Here is an 8,157-nt window from a genome sequence, read left to right as displayed (position 1 = left end):
ACCATTTGGGCTGGAATTTAGGAGGTGTCTCCCGGCTCAGGGAGGGAGGATTAGGAGATGACAATTTCTGTCTGGATTTTGCTGCTGACTTAGCTAAGTCACCGTCTGAGAATCCCACGTCACAGAGTTGACCTTATGACCAATGCACAAGATGCCCTGGGAATCATCTGGGCAGGCTCAGGGCACCCAGTGGGCCGCTGCTTGCTCCTCCACCCCACCCGTCCCCCCCCCTTCCTCTTCCTTCTCCTGGGCCCCTTCTCCTATCCCCCTGCACCCTGAGAGGGCCCTCACCATCCACTGGGATCTCTTGTAGCTATGTCCTTATGGTTTGTACCCACCAGCCCCAGCTCTGGCCTCTGCAGCTGCATGGTTTTCTCCTAGGAAGGTGCTCTGATGTTGGGGGCGACCCTCAGCCACAGGTCACCTCCAAACCACCCCAGTGCCTTCAGCAACTCCCCACACCACGTGGTCTCTGGCCTCCTCCTCATCTTGGCTGTTGCCTTCTGAGTTCCGGGCAGGAAGGTGACCCAAAGTTTGAGAGGGAAGTTAGCTGGCAGCCTGGCTTCAGGAATCTTTTTCTGCCTCTGGATTGAGAGACCGCTAGATCTTATGGAAATCACGCAGGCTCTGGGGTGAGGCAGACGCGGATTACAGTCCCGTCCAACAATGGATCACCTCGCTCAATGCACAAATGTCTCAGCCTCTGCTTTCTCCTCTGTAAAATGGTAGTAATGACCGTAGTAGACAGCTGGGCTTTCTGTTGCCCAGCAGCCCCCCTCCCCATCCCCGGTTTCCTGCAGGTGCCACCCCTCTCCCATGCTCAGCCCAAGCGCTAATTCAGCCCTTGACTCAGGGCCTCGGCAACGGAGCACTTCCCTTACGCCTCCCTCCGGTGACTGGTTCAGGGATGGGCGCGTGGCCCCGTCCAGCCAATGAGAGTCCGGCTGCGGGAGACAGCCGTTTTCAGCAGGTGTGAGGGTGCGAGGGTGTGCGCTGTGAAGTCACTCCTGTCGTTTTGCTCTAATGAAGGAAAAGCATGTCTGAGAATGGAGCAGCCCACGGAGCACAGGCAGGCCAGGAGATAGCGAGATTATTTGAGTTAAGCCGTACCTGAAGCTAGATTCTTTTCACTTCCCAGGTACCAATAAATTCCTTGTGGAAGTTTAGTTACCATGGGGGGGTGGGGGGGGGCGGGAGAGAAACTAAGTCGGATTGTGAAGAGAATGGCCTTGCTTCCTTTGGGGAAGCAGTTGGCCTCCCTCCCTCATTATGGGGTATACCGGCCCCTCAAATCCCTTACTGGAGATACTGGTGGAAGCTCTCCCCCATCCCCCGCGCTGGTGCCCGGCCTCTTCACACCCCTCTGTGCTCACCTCCCAGCTCCCCCGACTCTGCTCTCTCGCCCTGGCCCTCTTAGGTGTTAAATGGGGGGAATTTCAGTCTGGAGTGAATGTTTACAGCTTACTTGAAACCCTTAAAAATAAAAATTCATCATAAACTGACAGATCCTTAAATTTAACTGCGCAAACAGTGCCACTATAATATTTAAAGCTCCACTTGAATGGCTCTATCAAAACCACATGGGCTCCCACCTGGCTCTCTCCCTTCCACTGTTGAATAGGAGGAATAGGAGGACGTTTATTTGGGCTGAAGGCACAGACCCTCCTTGCTTTGGGTTAACCATTTGTACAGGACCGTTCATGTGACTTGGCCACCGACGCTAAACCTTGGGCCTTAAGGTTCTGAGTTTCTTCCCCTGCATTCCTACAGAGGACGCACAGCAAGCAGATGAGGGTGGGGGCTTCAGGCTTGCTGGGTTGAATCTTGGTTCTGCAGGTGACTAGCTTGGTGACATTCAGAATATTATCTGTTGGCTCTGTGCCTTGATTTCTCCAACTGTAAAATGGGGAGGGATGATAATTCCTCCCTGTTATGAAGGCTAAATGAGTTAATTTATATAACACACAACCATAACTGGAACATAGGATATCCTCAATAAACATGTACATGTGTGGGACCTCAGGTGCAGAGGGTTGAGTTTATACAACTCCTCAGCATCCAACTGATTCCAGATTGCTATGTCAACTAAACCTCACAAACGGTACAGTCTCGAACATAATAGAACATGTTCTTAGTGGACTTGTGTGGATATTTCATTGGAATCCATAGCTAGGAATAGGATGGTCAGATAATATATATGCAGATACACAATTTGAGAACTGTAAACTATTAACATAACCTTGGCTAATTTTCTCTAAAGCTGTTTATCTGGTTAATTGTCAAGAGTTCCTTTTCATTCTTACTAGTTTCTGACAATGCAAATTATCTTCTTTCATCCGCATCTTTTTTTTAAATATTTTATTTATTTATTTGACAGAGAGAGAGGGACATCGAGAGAGGGAACACAAGCAGGGGCAGAGAGAGAGGGAGAAGCAGGCTTCCCGCTGAGCAGGGAGCCCGATGTGGGGCTCAATCCCAGGACCCTGGGATCATGACCTGAGCCGAAGGCAGACGCTTAACGACTGAGCCACCGAGGTGCCCTTCATCCGCATCTCTTTACTATGTCTATGTTATTCTCCAGTTTAAAAATCCTTAATTTGGGGGGGTGCCTGGGTGGCTCAGTCAGTTAAGCAACTGCCTTCGGCTCAGATCATGATCCCAGGGTCCTGGGTTCGAGTCCCACATCGGGCTCCTTGCTCAGCGGGGAGCCTGCTTCTCCCTCTGCCTGCTGCTCCCCCAGCGTGCGCTCTCTCTCTCTCTGACAAATAAATAAAAACTTTTTTAAAAATAAAATAAAAATCCTTAATTTTTATATATCCGTACCTTTTTCCCTTATGTTAAATGTTTTGTAGCTTTACAGAATTTTTAGTGAGTTATAATGTGTGCACAAAAATGCCTAGAGTTTAAGTTGGATGAGTTTGGACAGGTGTATTCACTGATGTAACACTACCACAATAAAAATACAAAACGTTTCCATCACTCAAGTCAGTTTCCCACAAAAGGCAAATACCATCCTAATTTTCATCATCAAAGGGTAGTTTCTCCTGTTCTAGAATTTCACATAAAAAATGGGATCACACATACACTTTTATGGCTGGTTTCTTCACTCTGTGCGTTTTTCAGACTCATTTATGCCAGTGCATGTATCAGTAACTCTTTTATTGTTGAAACACGTACCATTGTAAGAAGCTGTTTATCCATTCACCTAATTATGGACATGAGGGCTATTTCTATCTTTTGGCTATTCCATATAAAGCTGCTGTAAATATTCACACAAATGTATACACATGTACATACATAATATATATTTTCGTTTTATTCCTAGGAATAGAATTGCTAGGTTACAGGGTAGATGTAGTTTACCTTCAAAAGAAACTGCCAAAGAGTTTTCCAAAGTGGTTTTATCATTTTAAGGTCCAGCCAGAAACATAAGAGAGTTCCAGATGCTCCACATCCTCACCAATACTTCATATTGTCTGTATTTTTCATTTTAGCCATTCTGGTATATAGTGGGTATCTCATATTGGCTTTAATTTGCTTTTCCCTCTGTCTAATGGTGTTGCACACCTTTTCATGTGCTATGGGCCATTTCTATATCCCTTGCAGGGTATCTGTGCAACTCTTTTGTCCTTTTGTTTTAAATTGGGTTGTCTTTTATTGCTGAGTTTTAAGAGTTCTTATATATTCCAATGCAATTCCTTTGTCATATATATATGACATCAAGCATATATATAGCAAATATTTTCTCCCATCTATGGCTTATCTTTCCATTTTTAAGTATGTCTTTGGATGATCAGAAGTTTGTTTTTGATGAAGTCTAACTTCTCAAATTTTTAATAGACTATTCTTTTAAAAGCAGTTTTTGGTTCATAGCAAAGTGGAAAGTACAGAGAGTTTCCATATATCTTCTGCCCAGCCCCCACATGCTTATCCTATTGACATCTCTCCAAGAAATATCTGTCTACCCCAAGGTTGAAAATTTTCTCCTCTTTGTTTCTAGAGGCTTTGTAGTCAATGCTAGAGGCTTTAACTTTTGCATTTAGATTTTGATTCATCTGGAATTGGTTTGGGGGTATAGAATGAGGTAGAGATTGAGGGTCACTTTTTTTCATACATATATCTAGTTGTTCCAGCACAATTTGTTGAAAAGTGTTTTCTTTCCCCATTAAATTACTATGGTACTTTTGGTGAAAGTCAGTTGACCATATATATGTGTGAGTTTATTTCTAGACACTATTTTGTTTTATTGATCTATGTATCTATTCTTAGGCCACTACCACGTTGCCTGATTATTGTGGCTTTACAGTGAGTCCTGAAATCGGGTAGGGTAAGTCCTTCAACTTTGTTCCCTTTTTTGAAGGTTGGTTTGAATATTTGAGGTCGTTTACATTTCTATATAAATTTTAGAATTAAATTGTGCTTCAAAGAAATCTTGCTGTAATATTTTAAATATTTTTTAAATTGAAGTATAGTTGACAATGTTACATTAGTTTCAGGTGTGCAACACAGTGATTTGACAATTCTATACATTATGCTGTGCTCACAAGTGTAGCTACTGTCTGTCACCACACAACACTATTACAGTACCACTGACCATATTCCCTATGCTGTGCCTTTCATCCCTGTGACTTATTCATTCCATAACTGGAAGCCTGTGCCTCCCACTCCCCTTCACCCATTTTGCCCATCCCCCCATTCCTGCCCTTTTGGCCACCACCAGTTTGTTCTCTGTATATATGGGTCTGTCTTTGCTTGTTTGGATTCCACATTTGAGTGAAATTATATGGTATTTGTCTTTGTCTGACTTATTTCACTTAGCATTACAGCCTCCGGGTCCATCCCTGTTGTCATAGATGGCAAGATCTCATTCTTTTTTTATGGCTGAGTAATATTCTGTTCCATACACACACACACACACACACACACACACACACACACACACACACACACACACACACACACCACAGCTTCTTGATTCATCTATCAGTGGACATTTAAGTTGCTTCTATATCTTGGCTATTGTAAATAATGCTGCAATAAACATAAGGGTGCATATTTTTTTTTAATTAGTGTTTACATTTTTGGGGGGTACTCAGTAGTGGAATTACTGTATTGTATGATATTTCTATTTTTAATTTTTTGAAGAACCTCCATACCGTTTTTCCACAGTGGCTGCACCAATTTACACTCCCAACAGTGGATAAGGCTTCCCTTTTCTCCATATCCTTGCCAACACTTGTTATTTCTTGTCTTTTTGATACTAGCCATTCTGACAGGTGTAAGGTAAGATCTCACTGTGGTTTTTATTTGCATTTCCCTGATGATTGATGATGTTGAACATCTTTTCATGTGTCTGTTGGCCATCTGTATGTCTTCTTTAGAAAAATACCTATTTAGGTCTTCTGCCCATATTTATTAGGATTTTTTGAGTTTTTTGGTGTTGAGTTGTGTAAGTTTTTTATATATTTTTAATATTAACCCCTCATCAGATGTATCATTTGCAAATGCCCTCTTTGTTTCAGTAGGTTGCTTTTGCATTTTGTTAATGGTTTCCTTCATTGTGCAAAGCCTTTTATTTTGTTGTAGTCCCAGTGGTTTATTTTTACTTTTGTTTCCCTTGCCTGTGGAGGCATACGTAGGAGAATGTTGCTAAGGCCAATGTCAAAGAGATCACTGCTTATGTTTTCTTAGGAGTTTTATGGTTTCAGTTCTCACGTTTAGATCTTTAATGTTTTGCAATACTTTTGAATGAGATTATGTTGACTCTATATTATAATTTGGAGAGTACTAATATCTCAACAATATTGAGTCTTCCAATCTGTGAACATAGTATAGCTCTCCATTCTTTGAGATCTGTTTATTTTATCAGTATTTTACAGCTTAGTATTATACATCTTTTGACAAATTTATTTATAGGAATTTAATGGGTTTGGGAGCTAATGTAATGGTATTATTTTTTATTTAATTTTTGAATTGTATGAGCTACCATAGAGATAAAATTGATGTTTTTAAAAATATTGACCTTGTGTCCTGAGTTTAGTAGTGTCTATCATAAATTTCTTAATTTTTCCACACATAATCATGTGATCTGTGAAAAAAGCCAATTTTAATTCTTTTCCAAATTGTATGCCTTTTATTAATTTTTCTTTTATCATTGCAATGGCTAAAATAATCACTTTATTTTTTTTAAGATTTTTTTTTATTTATTTATTTGACAGAGAGACAGAGAGCACAGGTAGGCAGAGGGGCAGGCAGAGGGAAAGGGAGAAGCAGGCTTTCTGCTGAGCAGGGAGCCTGATGCGGGGCTCGATCCCAGCATCCTGGGATCATGACCTGAGCCAAAGGCAGTCGCTTAACCAACTGAGCCACCCAGGCGCCCCTAAAATAATCACTTTAATGTTGAATAGAAATAGTGATAGGGGATGTCTTGGCTTTGTTCCTAATTACTTCCCAGAGACGTTGTAGTTTTTGTTATGAATGGTATCGTATTTTTAAATTGTATTTTCTAGTTGGTTATTGCTGGCACAGAGAAATGTTATTAATTTTTATAGGTGGAATTGATTTTTCTAAGTCAATAAACATAGTCACTGCAAATGATGATAGTTTTATCTTTTCCCTTTCAATCCTTACATCTCTTAATTATTTTTCTTCTCTTATAGTTTTGGTCAATTCTTCCAGTACATATCTAAGAACAACTCTTGTGAAATAGGAAGGACTTGAAGCTGTTTTTATTTCTTTTTTTGTTTGTTTGTTTCAAGTTTTTATTTAAATTCCAGTCAGTTAACATATAGTGTAATATTAGTTTCAGGAGTAGAATTTAGCGATTCATCACTTACATACAACACCTGGTGCTCATCATAACAAGTGCCCTCCTTAATCCCCATCACCCATCTAGCCCATTCCTCACCCACCTCCCCAAAGCTGTTTTTATTTCTGTTTTTAAAAATGAGGAAACTGAGGCCCAGAGAAGTCAGGTTATTTGTCCAAGAGCTCATAAATAACTACTGTATAAGAAATACAAATGTAGTTTTAAAAATAAATAATCTAAATTCCTTGAAGCAAATTTAGAAAATAGAGGCAAAAAGAAATCAAATATACATATAGTGGTCATTCAAAGATTAAGTGCTATTAATATTTTGGGTTATAGCTTTCCCGACTGTTAAAAATGCATATTTATTTTAAGATTATACAGTAATGCTATTTTATAATGTGGTTTTCCACTGAGCAATTATCATAAATATATTTTCAAGTCAATGAGTACATTTAATATTTGCATAATATTCCATCTTATGGCTGTAACATAGTTAAGCATTGAGTTAAACATTCCACAATTGCTAGACACCTACTTTGGTTCCAGTTTTTCACACTTATAAACAACTGTGAAGAATTTCATTGTGACTAAATTTTTACCCAAATAACTATGCCATTTTCTTTAGTACAAATTCTTAAAAGTGGAATTGCTAGGTCAAAGGTTATACAGAAGGTTCAGGCCCTTGATAGCTGCTGGTAAGACACGACTTTTAACAGGTATATAATAGATAATGAATAATTCTGTTTTGACTTTTTTTCCTTTCCCCTCATATAGGGTCCGCTGATCTTCTCACTGGCTCTCTCCATCCTCTATCCTTCCCTAACTGGGACATCCCAAGTCTGATCTTTCCTCAACCCCATTTTAGTCATCCAAAAACATCCAATAGTTATGTGTTGAAAACCTACTGTTTTCCAAGTTCTGGAGATACATTGATGAACAAGACAGAGTCTTATGTTCATGGAGCTTGCATTCTAGTGTGGAGAGACAGATAATAAATATAACAAATAGGTAAGCTATATGGCATAGTCGAAGATGCCAAGTCATATGGTGAAAAGAAAACTAGAGGTGGACGATGGGGAGCAGTAGTGGCAAGCGATGGGGAGACAGTTTGTAGTTTTACAAAGGAGGGTCAGAGTAGGTCTCTGAGCAGGAGACACTTGATCAGACTTCATGGAGATAAGGAGGGAGGGGGAAGAACATTCGAGGCAGAGGGATCAACAAAGGCCCTAAAGCAGGAACTTTCCCTGTATATCAAAAAAGAGCAAAATCAGTGTGGCTGTAGCAGAGCTAGGACTAGAGAAAAAATACAGAGATGAGGTCAAGGGGGCCTGGGAGGAATGACCATA

The 8,157-nt window shown here is 40.5% G+C and overlaps 1 long non-coding RNA gene across 1 annotated transcript; it reads left to right on the top strand.

Moving 5' to 3' along the window:
- The first annotated feature begins 1,007 nt into the window (after positions 1–1,007).
- Positions 1,008–7,746, top strand: LOC113928449. Its single transcript, XR_003521905.1, has 3 exons — positions 1,008–1,138; positions 4,270–4,327; positions 7,586–7,746. It is a non-coding gene; the product is annotated as an uncharacterized LOC113928449 (long non-coding RNA).
- The last annotated feature ends 411 nt before the right edge of the window (positions 7,747–8,157 follow it).

This window comes from Zalophus californianus, chromosome 5, assembly GCF_009762305.2.
Source record: "Zalophus californianus isolate mZalCal1 chromosome 5, mZalCal1.pri.v2, whole genome shotgun sequence".
Taxonomy (NCBI): domain Eukaryota; kingdom Metazoa; phylum Chordata; class Mammalia; order Carnivora; family Otariidae; genus Zalophus; species Zalophus californianus.
This window is presented reverse-complemented; position numbering and strand designations above follow the sequence as displayed.